Source organism: Protopterus annectens, chromosome 9.part0 (assembly GCF_019279795.1).
Source record: "Protopterus annectens isolate FY-2018-M chromosome 9.part0, PAN1.0, whole genome shotgun sequence".
Classification (NCBI taxonomy): Eukaryota; Metazoa; Chordata; order Ceratodontiformes; family Protopteridae; genus Protopterus; species Protopterus annectens.
In genome coordinates, this window is record NC_056743.1 from 152,379,856 (window position 1) to 152,398,315 (window position 18,460).

Sequence of the window (18,460 nt, forward strand, 5' to 3'; positions counted from 1 at the left end):
GGTAGTAAGGGTATGATAAGTAACAGGAAATGCAGAGGGTGGGAAGGATGTTGATTGGATGTAAGTTAATTGAGGGATTATACATAAATATATATGAGTAATTATACAGTGCAAAATTAATATTAGTACTAATACAAATAATAGTAGTTGACCAAGATCTCTAGGACTTCTGGAGTGGCCCACACAGTGTCACCAAATAAGTATAAGTACTCTCAAAGGTTAGATACTTTCTATAAGGCCCAGCCACAATAAAACATTTAAATATATTTAATAAATAATAAAAGAACATGAAAATATTGAACATATATTCACAGTAAATCACAGAGTTTAGATCACAGAAATACTGAAAAAAACATTGATGGACACTCAGACAATTAAAGAAAAACAATATCTAAATGGTGGAAACTGAAAAAGGGTAATTGTGAGGTGGAGTTCAGGGAAGAGTTAAGACAGGCACTTGGTGGCAGTGAAGAGTTACCGAATAGCTGGGTAACTACAGCAGAGCTAGTAAGGGAGATGGCTAGAAAGATGCTTGGTGTGACATCTGGAAAGAGGAGGGAGGACAAGGAGACCTGATGGCGGAATGAGGAAGTACAGGAGAGTAAACAGAGAAAGAGTTGGTGAAGAAGAAGTGGTATTGTCAGAGAGATGAAGAAAGTAGACAGGAGTATAAGGAGATGAGGTACATGGCAAAGAGAGAGGTAGTGAAGGCTAAGGATAACATATATGAAGAGTTGTATGAAAGGTTGGACACTAAGGAGGGAGAAAAGGACCTGTACTGATTGGCTAGACAGAGGGACAGAGCTAGTAAAGAAGTGCAGCAGGTAAAGGTGATAAAGGATAATGAGGGAAACATACTCACAAGTGAGGAGAGTGTGTTGAGCAGATGGAAAGAGTACTTTGAGGGGCTGATGAATGAAGAGAATGAGAGGGAGAGAAGGTTGGGTGATGTGCGGATAGTGAATCAGGAAGTGCAGTGGATTAGGAAGGAGGAAGTAAGGATAGCTATGAAGAGGATGAAGAATGGAAAAGCTGTTGGTCCAGATGACATACCTGTGGAAGCATGGAGGTGATTAGGTGAAATGGCAGTGGAGTTTTTAACTAGATTGTTTAATGAAATCTTGGAAAGTGAGAGGATGCCTGAGAAATGGAGAAAAAGTGTTTTGGTACCAATTTTAAGAATAAGGGTGATGTGCAGAGCTGTAGTAACTACAGAGGGATTAAATTGATCAGTCACAGCATGAAGTTATGGGAAAGAGTAGTGGAAGCTAGGTTAAGAAGAGAGGTGATGATTAGTGATCAACAGTATGGTTTCATGCCAGGAAAGAGCACTACAGATGCTATGTTTGCTCTGAGAGTGTTGATGGAGAAGTACAGAGAAGATCAGAAGGAGTTGCATTGTGTCTTTGTGGACTTAGAGAAAGCATATGACAGGGTGCCTAGAGAGGAGTTGTGGTATTGTATAAGGACGTCAGGAGTGTCAGAGAAGTATGTAAGAGTGGTACAGGATATGTACGAGGGTAGTGTGACAGCGGTGGGAGTGACGATGTGTTTAAGGTAGAGGTGGGATTACATCAAGGATCAGCTCTGAGCCCTTTCTTATTTGCAATGGTGATGGACAGGTTGACAAACAAGATCAGACAGGAGTCCCCATGAACTATGATGTTTGCAGATGACATTGTGATCTGTAGTGAGAGTAGGGAACAGCTGGAGGAGACCCTGGAGAGGTGGAGATGTGCTCTAGAGAGAAGAGGAATGAAGGTCAGCAGGACTAAGACAGAATATATGTGTGTGAATGAGAGGGAGGAGAGAGGAATGGTGAGGATGCAGGGAGTAGAGCTGGCGAAGGTGAATGAGTTTAAATACTTGGGATCAATAGTTCAGAGTAATGGTGAGTGTGGAAGAGAGGTGAAGAAGAAGAGAGTACAGGCAGGATGGAGTGGGTGGAGAAGAGTGTCAGGAGTGATTTGTGACAGACATGTACCAGTAAGAGTGAAAGGGAAGGTCTACAAGAGGGTAGTGAGACCAGCTATGTTATATTGGTTGGAGACAGTGGCATTGACAAAAAGGCAGGAATCAGAGCTGGACGTGGCACAGTTAAAGATGTTAAGATTTGCACTGGGTGTGATGAGGGTGGACAGGATTAGGAATAAGTATATTAGAGGGTCAGCCTGGGTTGGAAGGTTTGGAGACAAAGCCAGAGATGCAAGATTATGTTGGTTTAGACATGTGCTGAGGAGGGATGCAGAGTATATTGACAAAAAGATGCTAAGGATGAAGCTGCCAGGTAACAGGAAAAGAGGAAGGCCTAAGATAAGGATTACGGATGTGGTGAAAGAGGACATGCAGGTGGTTGGTGTGACAGAGCAAGATGCAGAGGACAGGAAGAAATGGAAACAGATGATCCACTGTGGCGACCCCTAACGGGAGCAGCCAAAAGAAGAAGAATATCTAAACTAACACAAAAAGGCAAGTTGTATTTAAATAACTGGATTACAGAGTGTATATCAGTTCGAGAAAGTCTTGTATGATGAAAGCGCTTACCGTTTCTGCATTAAACGTTTTTTGGTATTCGTGACTCAACTTGCCTTTTTGTTTTGGTCAACTTTCATTCTTAAGGTGATTATACTTTTTGTTTTTTAATATCTAAACTAAGCTTTACTATATTCCTGACTAATCTAAAATAATTACTATTCCCTAGTTAAGTTACTTAGTACTGCAAGGAAAGATGCTGTGGGTGAGGGTCTTTCTAGCCAGGTTCCCCAAGAATACTCAATACTCTAAGATTTCTCTTTGTAATATATAAAATATAATTTCCAAGAAGGCTGGCAGAATGAACTCATCTGGTCACCTGACTTTGGGTTCTTGCAGTATTCCCATTTGAAGATGAGACAGGAATTTGGCATAAACAGTTACAATACACATCTAAATGTTTATGGCAGTGCCTGGGGCTTCCCCTCTTTTTACTGAGCTAATGAGCAAAGACTTTTTTCCAGACCTAGCATCTCCTGTCCTGTTCAGCACTGTGGTATGCCATTTTAATGGTTTAACAGCTCAATTACATTTCCCTTATTTTTCTTAAAGTAAGATAGCCGGTATACCTAATCCAGCTGCAGTAATATATGTACATTTATTTTCATTCCAGCAGGGTGAACTGTTGATACATTTTAACACAATTAACACAAGCAAAGTTCACAAATACATTTTCAGCACAAGCATCTGCACAAATCAGTTTGATAAATAAATGACATACTGTTCTAATACATTTGTAACACAAGCATCTTGTATAAATCAGTTTGATATTCAAAGGACGAATCATTCTTTACAAAACTCCAGCTGGCTATGCTGGCACTTGCCCCTATCATCAAAACCATGTTTTTATTTATGTTTTATTTTCTTCTTATTCAAGAGGCAGACCTAGTTTTTTTTTGTTCTTCTCAGCCTAGAGTTGTGTGCACAGACATGTGACTAAGAATGCAGCAAATTTTTTCTGCTCACCAGCTTGTGGGACACCAGACTGGGAAATTCTACCAGGCTTAAGATGAAACAACTATGGCTCTGGTGCACACAGACAGAATAGAAATGGAGTTAACTTTACATAATGGTATTATTTAAGGTTACCTATCAGAAGTTCAAAATCCAGATGCAAGACCCTCAACACTTCATAAAATGAACAGTAAGTCAAATAAACTGAATTCTGAAATGTGCCATTACAACATTAAAGTCTTTTTGCAGGGGGCTTCACCATCAAATTTGGGATTTTGTTCCTGCTACTGGCCTATTTGTTATAAAAACTAACTAAGCCAAGAAACAGGGAGAATACTTTAAGATACTGCAGTTTCAGATTTTCAGACTTAGTGTTTATTCACCTAATTCACACATTAATTTTGGAAGTTTCTCAGGACTACATTTTTTTATAAAGTAAGGCCTTTCTTTCTAGAATTATTTCACTGTATAACAGCAGTAGATCATGGCATACATCATGGCAGGGTCATTAATAATTCATAAATTATCCATATGCTTTAGTAGACCTAGTCTGGTGACTAAGGCTACATCACTGTGCCTAAAAATGCTCACTACTGCAGATGAAATATTAATTATCCACATCTTGTTATAACATGCAGCTTAGATATAATTAGTTAATTGTTTATGAATACTACAATGTTAATTGGAATAAATGTTTGGACTACATACTATACGAAGAAAGGTAACCTGAAATTATACTGTTTGCAGTGCTTTTGAGATCCTTTCTAATGCACTTGTTTTAAAAATATATATTGCAAATCCAAAGAAACACTGGAGGCAGTAGTTACAGTAATAAAAAAAGTTTATTATGTAAATCTACAGGGAAAAACAAAATAATGTATCACTTGGCTTTTACTTCAGATAAACATAACACTGCCTTAATGTTTTGTCCACAACATTTACATAATCTTATACAGTCCTTCTAGAAACAAGCTTTTTTGCTTTTAGAAAGTCCTTGGCTGAAAGCCTAACCTAGGCCCAGACTCCAGCCCTTTACTGCAAGTATTTTCACCAGGTAAACTCAACACAAGGGCACAGACTGGGCAGTCAAACTATACGACTACAGATCCTTCAGATAAACCCCTCCTTCTCCTTCTGAACCTTCAAATGAGGAAATCACTTCTTTGTTTGCTGTTGACAAGAGAACTCCTTTTATACAACAGTAATAGCAAATGAATACCTTATTACCTAATTCCTTCAAATGCGGAACACAGTCTTGTCAGTTAACACTTCAGTTGACACAAACTGATCAACTGTGTATGAAAACGTTGGATTGTGGATTACACCTTGTGTTTTTGGAGTAGTTTTTGACAGTTTTGCACCAGACTTCCTAATTTGTATTCATAGAACAATGTGGTAAAGATGGTTTCCTCTTATTTGTGCTGTTGCGCAACCTCAGCCTTAACATATTATTAGCTGCAAGTATCTGTGCCCCCCCCCCCTCATTTGGGGGTGCATGGGACTTGTTCCTCACAAATAACACTTTTTTTATTAAATTTGTTGAATCAAGACAAGGTGCAGTTTTTTTGATGCAATGGCTCATGATGAGCAAGGTCAACAGACTTACAAGTATGCTTGTGTGCAAGTCTCTCTCTCTCTCTCTCTCTCTACACATATATATATATATATATATATATATATATATATATATATACACAGAGAGAGAGAGATAGAGATATAGATGTACTAAATAAAAATAAGACACCCAAATGTCACCATCTTTTACAATGACAAAAAAGAAAGAAAAGTAAAAAAGTGACAAGGCAGTGAGTATGCCACAGGAACTAACTTCTGAGAATGCAACTCTAATATATTACTTTTCTGCAGGGAGCACCCCTACATCCCCCACTAATTATATAGTCAGCTCTGAAATTGCACAATACCAGAGAAAGGGAATATTCCCCAACCTCAATAATGCTGCAATCTCACTTAACTGTTAATCAGCTGTTCTTTCAAATTGTGTTGACAGTACAGTTGCTAACCATACAAACATTCAACTATATTACTGGCTTCCAAATTTCTCTCTGTGTGTGCGTGTGTTTGTGTGTATATATACACACACAAACGCATATGAGGAAGAGGAAAGATAGAGCTACTTCACCCAGATATTCTTCCAGTAGCAGTGAGTATTTGAAAATCACTTACCTGTACCTGCCACACATGCATAATGACACTGATGCTTCCAAATTCACAAGCCATAGGATTAGCGGCAGTGATATGAGCAAGCATTTCAAATGAGGATGGTGTCTGGATGAAGATTATTTAGACACCTTATATCTAATGTAGACATGCCTGCACCAGGCTTATGACATTCATGGGAAGTCTTCCTACTGCATGAAGTGCTGACTCCAGAGTGTGTTGTGTGTTGTTTATCCCTTGCTTATGGTTGTTGGTAAAAAAAGATCACACGGAAATGGGAATTTATTTTAGTCATGTAGAAATTCATACAGTCTTATCATCAGCACAATATAATACATTTGTGTGTTCATGTGTGACAGAAATTAAGCATGGTTTGCTGAAGGGGTTGATATTGAAAAACAACTCCAGATGACCGGATGAAATTCCACTGCTTGCTTGGACTACTACTTTTTACCTGCATGATTGGCCTAGATAAGAATAACTCATTCTTTCAGATATAATTTACTGAGATTCCAGAGTTCATCACATCTGTCCATTAAACATGTTATTAAATGTGACAGGCTAAAGCAGCCAGCGTATTGCAGGATTATAGATGAAACCTCCATGTTACCAAATGACACAGCAGTACTTTGCTTGTATCATACTTGGAAAGAAAGAATGCTATGAACTCATATAAGGGATGTACAAAAACACAGCATGCATATAACTGTAATGAACATCTGTGATCTTATTCACAAAAAGATGCAAACACATGTACTGCAATGTGATACTCTTACACAAATTTTAGAAAAATGAAAATATACCAGTCATTTGTTCAGTTCTAGTTTGTTTTGTAGTAAAGGGCATGATAGTGCTGTCAATAGATGGATCACTGGACACTGCGCCTCCAGATACTACTTTCAGGCATGTTTTTAGTAACTTTGCTCTTTCTCTAAGGATAATGTAATAAGGAGTGCAGTGAACAGACAAAACCGCACTCTCTGGAATTTGAAGCACTTACTAAGCAGAAGCACCTAGGGTGTTTTTAGTTTTGAGGTTCTTATAAAGGGCTAATGTACGACTCTGTAGCTGCGGTTTTCATTTTCATCTGTTGATTATTATTGTTGCAGCTGCTTATAGCATACCTCTTGTTATGTAGTATCATTAGATGTTCATTAATACCTATTTGCAAAAGACTAAGGAACAATATAAAATGATATTTTAATCAGAGAGTGAACTTGAAATTACACTCCAGCATCCTGCACAGTGATCTTATTAGAGTCATCGGCATAATAAATATCCATGAGAAAATAACCAGGATATACTGGTGAGTCTATAAGTGGAAGTGACGGATAACTATTCTTTGTTAAATGCAATAATCCTTCTGGACATTTTACCTCAATATCTTTGTCCAAAATTACAAGTAATTCTACATGTTTACACAGACAGGCAAAGTAAATACACACAGCAGAGTAGAAGGATACAAATAAAGTGCCAAACTTGTAATATATTTGAATGTTATTTAAAAGCAAGTGCAACATATGTAAATAAACTACCATACCGTCTAAAATGGTAAATTCAAAGCTGCAGTTTGTAATGTATCTATGACAAAAATAATTAAAAATGTAAACAGACTTTCCCATACCGCTGTTAATAGCAGTTGTATTATATGAAATGCAGGATGTAAAACATACAAATGAGGACATGCCTTTACCAAAGTCAGTATTTACTGAAAAAATAGAACAGTGAAGGTGTTTTTTTTACTTTGTGAGACATCATAGCAAGTGAGGAGGAGACAGCTTAAGGTGCTGAAATAAATAAAAAAAATAAAACATTTGTGGACAAGAGTTGCTCTCAGGTATAAGATAAGACTGTCTCAATACTTAGCATAGTAAAAGTTTGCACTTGTATGAAATAGTTGGCCCATGAATTTTGAGGGTTTTGTAATGTGGGAAGAGTATAATTACTGACGCCAAACTTTGAATCTGCCTACAAGGGGGAAGAGTGATCATCCATGGTTAAAACTTAAATAAGAAACATTGCAGTCTGACAAGACTTGTGTTTCTAGGGCATAGAATACACATTAGCCATACTTAAAGTGGCATGATGGTAATTCAATACTGAGAATAATGACATCAATTTGAAAAAAAAAACATTTTAAGATTTTTGGATCTTATCAACTGACATGTGGGCCATTGGCAATAGCCACATAGCAAGTGTGTCTGAAGGATATTCATAAGAAAGCACTTTCACATGATGGGGGGAACATTTATCATGCTTTTATGTGCATTATTGTATACCTTACTGATGTGCACTAAAGGAAAGATAGGACCCTTCACAGCATGTACCTCACTAAGTACCTTAGTCAGCTTAAGATACCTCAATGTTTCCTCACCAAAAGGGTGTAAGGCCTCTGTGCTCTCAGCTTCCCTGATAGACTGAAGGCCCTGTCCTTCTACTTAGTGTCATGCAAACTCCTAAGTGGGATCTCTGCTTAGCCTTACCTGCTATGAATGACCCAGCTCTTTTTGAACTCCTTCACCTAAACAGAACCAGTGGTAAAGTAATTGCCCATTCCCCAGACTTTTACTTGTACTACCACATCAGCAACAACAGATGGCATCCAGATATCTAACCCAATGTATCCCCTATTTTCAGAATAGGCTGCCCTTAGCTTAAACAGGACATGCTGGAGGGACAGATTTATCTTCCAGTGACTGCCGCATCTTTGGAACAGGCTACCAATTCATGTGAAATAGTGCACCTCTATGACAACGTTCAAGAGGAAATCGGATGAGTGGATGGGGCACTGTAACTTTTTACCAGGGATAGTGCCCACAACCCTCATGGACATGGGCAGTAATCACTAAATGTAATCTTGGGTATTAATTAGCATTTTCACAGTTTTACATTAGGATGAAATGGCTAGGCTTAAAATGATCTGTTGGTAGATAGCCTAGCAAGCTCCTATGATCAAGCTGAATCTCTTCCCAATCAACCTGTAAAATCAGTCTGGATAACTGGATGGGTAATTGCAAACTTTTATTGGGGATATCTGGAAAAAGTATCCTTTAATGGGGGACTTGTTAGCCTCCCACCAATTATGAATGATGCAGCTAAGCATCACAATGCAATTATTGGCAATAACCTTAGTAAGAGCCTATGAACACTTACAGGTGGACAACTAGGTATTCAAACATAAGATCAGTTTCCAAATACAAGTTTACATGTGTCTGTAGCAGCTGTTAAGTAATTTCAAAGATGTGACCTTAATTTGAATTCTTTTTCCTGTAGACACCCAATTGCCTGCTAGTTTAGGACCATTAGCTGCATTTGTGTTAACATTATTAGGTCTACAGTCAGTTGTTTAAATGCCCAGGTACAATTCATCTGCAAAGATACTTATAATGAGAGCAGACAGATATAGGTTCATAGGCTGATACTACGCTATCTGCCCTAGGGCATTTATAAGCCTAGCCAGAGTGTGTTTGGCTTTCGCCTCCCTTTTAGATTAGTTAATTGTGCCTCTGTATAGTAGGTCACAGAAGATAGCCCTTTTAAGGTTAGTTTACTGTACCTCTGTCTAGCAGGGACATGGAAGAGATCCCAGGGGTAAACTTATGATCTCCCATCCACACGTCAAGATTTCTCTTGAAGAGGGTCTGTGAGGGGCTCTGCCTAACATGGATTGGGATTTTGCTCCAGAGTGAGGGGAGCCTCTGGGATATGAACCTGTCCCTCCAGCATGTCCTATTTATTGCTGTGCTGAGGTTTAAGTCCCTGGAGCGTGTAGCTCTAAGGGATTTGGATTTCCAGAGGTGGAGCATGTCCATTAATTCGGGGTTGGACATGGCTTTGTACGTCAGGCATAGATCACCTCTGAATAGGCGGTAAGCAACTGAGTAGAGCTGGAGTTTCTTTAGCCGAGCTGCATAGGGCATGTGTTTGAGGCCCTTAATCCTCTTGGTGAGGTACTTTTGGGGTCTCTCCAGTTGCTGGAGGTGTCGGGTAAGGTACATCCCAAATGGGGCATTGTATTCAATTATGGGCCTGATGAGTGATGAGTAGAGGGGCACAATGACCTCTCTTGATCTAGATGTGAACCCTTTCGTGATAAGGTGGGCTATATAGAAGGTCTTTCTAACCACTTTGGCAACGTGATTGTCAAAGGAGAAATTACTATCTACTTGGGTCCCCAAATCCCTAATTACTTCTTGCGTACTTACTGGATTACCACCTATGTGGTAATTTGTGTGCACTTTGTTTTTTCCAAAGGGGATGACTATGCACCTTTTGGCATTTAGCTTGAGGCCATGGCTCTGGCACCAGGTATTCGTCTCTGTGAGACCCTTTTGGAGGATGCTTGTGTCAGCCGGAGAGTCAATTATGGCTCCCAGTTTGCAGTCATCTGTGAACTTGGTCAGCCATAGTCCTCCCGTGTTAGCCTGTACCTCAGAGAAGTATATACCAAACAAGAGAGGTCCCAGGACTGAGCCTTGTGGGATGCCACTTGTAACTGGTTTAGAGTCTGACATGGCACCTGCAATTCTGACCATGTGGGTTCTATCCCTGAGTCAGTTTGCAACCCATCTTGTGACATAGGGGTTGATATTTAAGCTGGTGAGTTTATCTATGATGCCCGAATGGGGTATTGTGTCAAAGGCTTTTGCGAGGTCCAGGTAGGCTGTGTGGACTACCTTCCCTTCATCTGCTAAGGAACTGATAAGTACAAACAGGACGTGGATACTGACCTCTAGGGATCACCAGACATAACTATGAAAAGACAGATATACAAAACTTTTTATAAGGTATTTAGTACACCATTTGATGGCATTCTAGACACAGACCTCTCAGCTATCCCTGTTTTGCAGGACCTTTCTATTTTCAGGTCTCATTTACCCATGTAGATTATGTACACATTTTTGGAGATATATTCCTATTTTCAGGCTTGATTTTCCCCTTCATAAAATTTTCTGAAACCCTGCTCATGACATGTGATTTTTGAAGCAGTCTAGTACATGGAAAAATTGCACTACATGGCAAGCACACTAAAGTCACCAATGATTTAAAGAGAATGCACATCTTATATCTCCCTATTACAAAGGGAAAATAATTGACCTTATGTGGAATAATTTTGCAGTACAGTTAAATTCTACATATTTTATACGGACTCCTTGATAATGTGTAAAACATAAAGTACGACGCTGCAAGGTTCTTGAAAAACTTTTATTATCCACAAATGATCACTTTCGTTCATGTAACAGTAATGAATTTCTTCAGATAAGTTTAAAAACAAAGGGCAATTTTTTTATATAAGGCCCAAAATGATCACCTGATCTAAGGATGATGTCATTAAACCCTCCCATTTACATTTCCTAAAATGCCAAAGTTCTATAAAAAGTGCTATTTAAAGTGCATAAAGACAGTAATCTAAAAGTGTAAGATTATTCATTCACTAAAAACTTAAAAATGCACTGAATAAACTTATTAAAATATACATCAATATATATATATATTAAGAATAGCACAATAAAAAGAGTGAAAGTAAAATTATTGAAAATACAAATTCTCATTGAGCATATTGACATGTAAACATACCCAAATGGAAATAATAATGATGCTTTATCTAGTTAAAACTTTATGCTTTAAAATACAACTGATCAAGCAGTAATCATTCATGTCTGGCCAGTTGCAAGTATTTAAAAGTAGCTGCCAAATAATTCTTTTTCTTCTAAAACCAGTGTCCATGGACCCAGCTCTCATGCTAATATTGACCTTTTCTATAACCAAGTATTTGAAATGGTGGTTAGGGTACATTTGAACATGTTTTGCTAATGCATTATTCAGATGTATTTTTTGTCATATTATTGTTCATAAATCTGGTCCCGTAATCTATGTTCCATTTTGCTTATATAAAAACATGGGCAGGACTGGCATAATCCTACATGCACATCTCCCATGGACTCACAGTTGTATCTACCTTTTATCCAGTATTCCTTACCACAGATGTTAAAAGTCTCCAGTAAAAACATATTTACAATATAGGCTGGATGGAACACAATGTAACTTTTGCCTAACCACTAGTTTGATTACATGTTTTAGCAGTGATTCTAAAAGACTTAAGTGGATTTTAAACAAAAACTAGGTTATGTGTGAACACATTCTAGTTAAAAACAAAGTAGGTGAAAGACCCACTATAGTATACAGAAGGGGCTCTAATTTTAAAACTACATTAGAGAATATGACAACCAACAATACCTGCAATACACATAATAACAATCTTATCCCCACTATGAAAAAATGTGGGCATTGCCCATAATGTAAATATATTTCTACTGGTGACTTTTAACATCTGTGGTAAGGAGTACTGGATAAAGGTTAGATACAAGTGCGAGTCCAAGAAAGTTGTATATCTGGGATTATTATAGTCCTGTTTGTGTTTTATATAGGCAAAATAGAATGTAGATTAAGGGACCGGATTTATGAGCATGAATATGAAATACAAACAATACATCTGAAAATAACGCATTAGCAAAACATGCTCACATGTACCCTAACCACCATTTCAAATACTTGGTTATAGAAAAGGTCAGTATCAGTATGAGAGGGGGGGGGGGTGGTCCATGGACACTGGTTTTAGAACAAAAATAATTATTTGGCAGCTACTCATTTGTGGATAATAAAAGTTTTTTTTACAAAAACATTGTGGCTTCTGATTCCGGTAGCTACCGTAGTTTATGTTTTACAAGTTTGCTTTTTGTCTCTGCTGCTTTGGATTCCTTGATAATGTGCTTATATTTTCAATAATTTTTGTCACACTGTTTATTTATTTTTTTTCCTGAATAGGATCTCACATTCTTAATGGGAGCCAGAAGACTTAAGTGCTATTTAAATTTTATGCTAATAAGATGTCTAGATTTTGGGTCTATATTATATGCTTGAAGAGACTTTTCTTTGAACATATAATCATCGACACCTAAAGAGTGAACACTCTAAAGCGCGAATGGCTATGTCTGCGAAATTTTTCCTCAGGAAAAAATTCATGGGGCTGTACACAAAAAACACAAACTTCAAAACCCTAATCAAGTGCGGGCTTCACCCGTGCACCCCCCCAGTCATGGGGGGCAGTGACCCCCACACTCACCCTAACTAAATATACCAACTCTGAGATTGCACTCCATTGGGGAAAGGGGTAATTCCCCAATAATGGGCAACTGATTTTTTTCCCCGAGGACAAAATTCACGGACGTAGCCGTTCGCACTTTAAAATGTTCGCTCTTTAAGTGTCGATGATTATATGTTCGAAGAAAAGTCTCTTCAAGCATATAATATAGACCCCTAGATTTTTGGCTGTGTTCACCTTCTTTTTCAAGGACCTTTGTACCTATTTTCAAAGTCTACAGATTGAGAGGTATGTCTAGACAATATCACAAGACCTACACACTGCATTTTTTTTGGTTTAAAGCTTACATTTGACAGCTCAAAATGTACAGGGGAGGAATGAGTTTAAAAAAAGGCAGAACTTAAATGAGCTATGTAATGTTTGACTGAAAATGATTGGATAGACTATAAGTGATATATAATGTTTACAACTGGCAGTGTGTCGGCATGGTTTGTGATGTAAAATGCTTGCAACTAGGATTGTGCTGGTGTGGTTTATTTTCATTTATATAAATGTATGATTGCTTATATCATAAGTGATGGTTTAATAAAGATGTTTCTTGTTTAAAAAAAGGGTCAGGAATTGAATAATTTATGCAGTGTGTCTTAGGTTATATGATATATAGCAATATATGTGAAGTATAATATTTGTTAATGTTAATTTGTTAATGCATTTTGTTTACTTTTCTATAAATGTAAATTTGCCTATGCCATAAGTGATAATTCAATAAAGGTGTAAATAATAAATTATAGATGGCAGTCCTTTTAATAGTCTAGTATTTGCATTACAACAGGTAATATCAGTAATTGAGTTTAAGGTTTCTCTGGTGCTGTATATTTCTCTAAAACCAAGCTGTTCATGGAAAATAAACGGCATGCGTTCATAAAAATGACTGATTTGTTTACTGACTAAAGTTCTGGGCTGGGGCAGAATGGAAATAATACGTTCAGTGAAGATGCACACTGCTGTTCAGTAGTTTATGTCCATAGTATTCCAAGCAATTTTCAGGTTATCAGCAAATATGTCAGTAGATAATCAAAGACTGAATACATGAATTGTAGTTGTGGTGATAGTTACTGAATTCAAATTCACATACCAGGATATGACAGATCAGGAATATTATAAGCCATCAACATTTATAGAAAGAAAGTACAGGCATCAAGGTACTTATATAGCAAAAGCTTGCATCCCCCCTTCACTTTTATAAAAATATCGTTCGTAGCCAATTTTTGAGAGCAAGCAGACTGAATAACACACAAGAATGTTTGAAATATATCAATTTGATGTATTCTGAATTTTCTGAAAGGGAGTATAATTTACAAATGTTAGAAGACAACAAAAAGAAAGTTACAGAATAAAGAATTGGCATAGCTAAATCATATTTTTTTCTGAGCCAGAAGATGATCAAATATCTGAAAATTTACTTCATGTTCAACAGTTTAGAATTAGGTATTGTGTAAAATATAACATAAATATGAATAAAATTAAAAACATTATCAAACAAAACTGGCCTATATTACATTCCTCAGATAATATAAATGGACTAGTTGGTATGTAACCTAGTTTTGCATATAAGAATGGTAGAAACTTAAGGCAACTTTGCTGTAAAGATTTAGAAACACAACATAAACATAAGATAGTAACTAAAGGTACAGTCCCATGCTATGCATGGTACTTCTGTATGTATATAAATAAAAACAAAGAATTTATTCACCCTGTTACAAAAATATATTTTTGCTTTCAGATATTTGATTTATGCAAAACTAAGAATGGTGTCATCTTAGCTACATGTGAGAAATGGCTGTCATTTTATATTGGGAAGACTAATAGAATGTTAAAGGAAAGAACAGCAGAACATTTGTCAGATATAAATAGAAAGGCTGAGAGCAATACTTTATCCAAACATGTAATGAATATGCAGGCTATATCAAATGAAGTGCATAGCTTTAAGTTTAGAGTTGTTGAAAGTATTGTAAATAATTAGAGAAAGAGATATTGTTTTAAGTACTGAGAATATTGAATAGAGATGGATAAATTATTTTCATACTGATACCCACCCAGGGCTGAATGAGACAGTCAGTATAAAGTCTGTCCTTAAGAAAAGATCTCTCTGAATTTAATGTATCTGAGTTTATTGTATAATTGATTAATTTATTGTGGCTGCTTTTTGATTGGTTAGAGTGATTTTTGAGATGTATAAAGGAAATGTGAATGTCACTGTTACATTAAGCACTGAGGAAGAGCTTTTATCTCGAAAGCTTTGCTCTTGCATTAAATTCGTTTTTATACTTTCTACACTGTTTTTATCTGCTCCGAGTTCTTTCGTCTACTGTACAATACCATCAAGCTGCTCAAAGATCATAAAGCAATGAAAATGACTACACAGGCAATCACAATGGTTCTCCTCTGTTCTTAGTTTTAAAGGGACAGTTTATCACTTTGCTTTCTAAACATTCTGCGTTTCACAAAAAAATAGGTTAGACACATTTACATTGTTAAGATTTTAACATAAATAATACTGAGTCATACTGTTTTACTTTCCAAAAACACTACTAAAACTATATCGCTGACAGTGGCAAGCTTTTGAACTGATGAGTTTTTGTTTTCAGATCCTTGGTTTAAATCTTGCTGTTATCAGATTACTGGTTTAAATAAAGTGTCTCTTGTGAGTATCTTTGTGTTTTTCCTTTCTTTACATTAAAGATAGAGATATATTATGCTCAAAGGATGTATTTGAAATGGTGCTCTCTACTGACTTACAGAGACTGTAGAATACAGAAATGAAAATGTGATTTCATTAAAGGAAAACTCTGCCCTCTCCTACAGTTTAATTAAATCCTTAGGTTTCCTTTCTCCCTACAATATGGTTTCAATACTGTGTAGGTATGAGAATCCTGCTTGCACTTTTTAAAACTTTCCTTTCATTTCCTTAGAGTCAAAGGAAGGGAAACCACCTACTTTTTTCAAGCTTAACTTCTCACATACTTTACAGAGGAATTTATCTCTGCCAGCATGTCATACCATAGACAAAGATAAATCTGTAGTTTACCCTTTCAGGTACTGCTGTCAGTCTTGGATGGGCAATTAATCCTGCTAATGTCAGAACACATCAACTGCTATAAAAAAGACAGAAAGCTGTGGAACTATTTTCCAGTGTTTTTATTGCAGAGAGGAGGAAAAACTTGACATTCCTCTTTCATAAAAAAACAAAGAAATTAGAACAGTGGTTTAAAGGTAGCTATCACCTCTTCTGACAAATTAACATAAGCAGTATCACAATATTGAAATGCTAAGATTTAAATGTTGGTTATTTATATGTTAAGATAACTTAAATGTAGTACCAAAGATTTGTGACACATTTAGAGAAAAGTCAGAAAATATTTTTTTCTTGTAACATAACAAATTTAGCATTTGCAAGCCCTCCCCCCACAGGAAAGAATTGCAGAGAGAGACAGACAGGTGGCAACACTATCAACTAGATGCAATGATACTATTCTTAAAAGGGTTTTTTATTCTTTTTTGTGACATCCTTCTAGGGGGGCTGCATATCTGGCACACGCATTTCCATGGTAAGAGATTCCACTAACTTTGAGTCAGTCCTTACAGTGCTAGTGTGCATGATAATTTTCTAGTCCATGAAGGAAATTTGACCATCAATGGCAACCACATTATACAGCTAAGTTTACTTTAACATATATTTACTATATTTACATTAAGAAATGGAATTCAGAAGTACTTAACTGTGTTTAAATGTACATGTCTGTGTGTGCATATATGTATATATATATATATATATATACACACACACACACACATACATATAGTATGATATACACACACATGCACACAGATATACACAAGCACATAAATGCACACACAAACACACAAAGTACATGTGTGTAGCACACATCTTGCATGCATGTACAAACATATGTGTGTGTGTATGTATATAAAGGATGCATAACTATCAACCTTCCATCTGAAAATGAGGAACACTACCTTTCATAATGTGGAGCAAATGGGAAAAATGTGGAACATTAACAGCTTACTAGCAACTTTATCTAGAAAGTTCATAGGATGGTTAAATGTGATATTTTTAATTATATAGTAGTTTTTAATGGTTTTGCATGATTCATTTCTGTTTACCATGGATATCAGTTAAAAAAAATTGCTAACACAAATGAGTGACAGATACTTTTAATGTGGAATTTTAAGGAACATGAATGTTTTAAGACCCCAAAGAATTAACATTCCTCGAAATGAGGTATACTTAGGTTCATAGGTTCATACTAGGCTATCTGCCCTAGGGCATTTATAAGCCTAGCCAGAGTGTGTTTGGCTTTCTCCATCCATTTTAAATGAATTTTGCTATGCCCTTTTTCGAGGTTAGTATACTGTGCCTCTGTCTAACAGTGACACAGAAGTGATACCCGGGGTAAACCTACGATCTCCCATCCACTCATCAAGATTTCTCTTGAAGACAGTCAATGAGGGACTCTGCCTAACCTGGACTGGGATTTTATTCCAGAGTGAAGGGAGCCTCTAGGTTATGAATCTGTCCCTCCAGCATGTCCTATTTATTTCAGTGCTGAGGTTCAAGTCTCTCGAGTGCGTAGCTCGATGGGATTTGGATTTTCTGAGGTGCAGCATGTCCATTAATTCCGGGTTGGACATGGCTTTATACGTCAGGCGGTATGCCACTGAGTAGAGCTGGAGTTTCTTTAACTGGCCAGCATATGGCATCTGTTTCAGCCCTTTGATCCTCTTGGTGAGGTACTTTTGGGGTCTTTCTAGTTGCTGCAGGTGTCTGGTAAGGTACATCCCAAAAGGGGCATTGTACTCAATTATGGGCCTGATGAGGGATGAGTAAAGAGGCACGATGACCTCCCCTGATCTAGATGTGAATCCTTTTATGATTAGGTGGGCTATATAAAATATTTTTCTAACCACTTTGGCCACGTGGTTTTCAAATGAGAGATTGCTATCAACTTGGGTCCCCAGGTCCCTAATTACTTCTTCCGTACTTAATGGATTACCACCTATGTGGTAATTTGTGGGCACTTTGTTTTTGCCAAAGGGGATGACTATACACTTTTTGGTGGTTAGCTTGAGGCCATGGCTCTGGCACCAGTTGTCTGTTTCTATGAGGCCCTTTTGTAGGATGCTTGTGTCAGCTGGAGAGTCGATTATGGCGCCTAGTTTGCAGTCATCTGCAAACTTGGTCAACCACAGTCCTTCCGTGTTGGCCTGTACCTCCGAGAAATATATACCAAACAAGAGAGGTCCCAGGACTGAGCCTTGTGGGATGCCACTTGTAACTGGTTTGGAGTCTGACATGGCTCCAGCAATTCTAACCATGTGGGTTCTGTCCTTGAGCCAGTTTGCAACCCATCTAGTGACATAGGGGTTTATATTTAAGCTGGTGAGCTTATCTATAATGCCCGAGTGGGGTATTGTATCGAAGGTTTTTGCGAGGTCCAGGTAGGCTGTGTGGACCACCTTTCCCTCATCAATGGCCTTGGTGACTGTTTCAAAGAAATCGACCAGGTTTAAGAGGTAGGATCTGCCCTTAACAAAGCCGAACTGGGTAGGATCCAGTGTCTGTAGGTCCCCAATATCTTTATTTATGAGGTCCATGATGATCCATTCCATAGC

General features: G+C 37.4%; 1 protein-coding gene across 1 annotated transcript in view; it reads right to left on the reverse strand.

Moving 5' to 3' along the window:
- B4GALNT4 (beta-1,4-N-acetyl-galactosaminyltransferase 4) overlaps positions 1 to 18,460 on the reverse strand; it is a 1,859,522-nt gene that overhangs the window by 1,584,285 nt on the left and 256,777 nt on the right. The gene's annotated exons all lie outside the window — the stretch shown is intronic.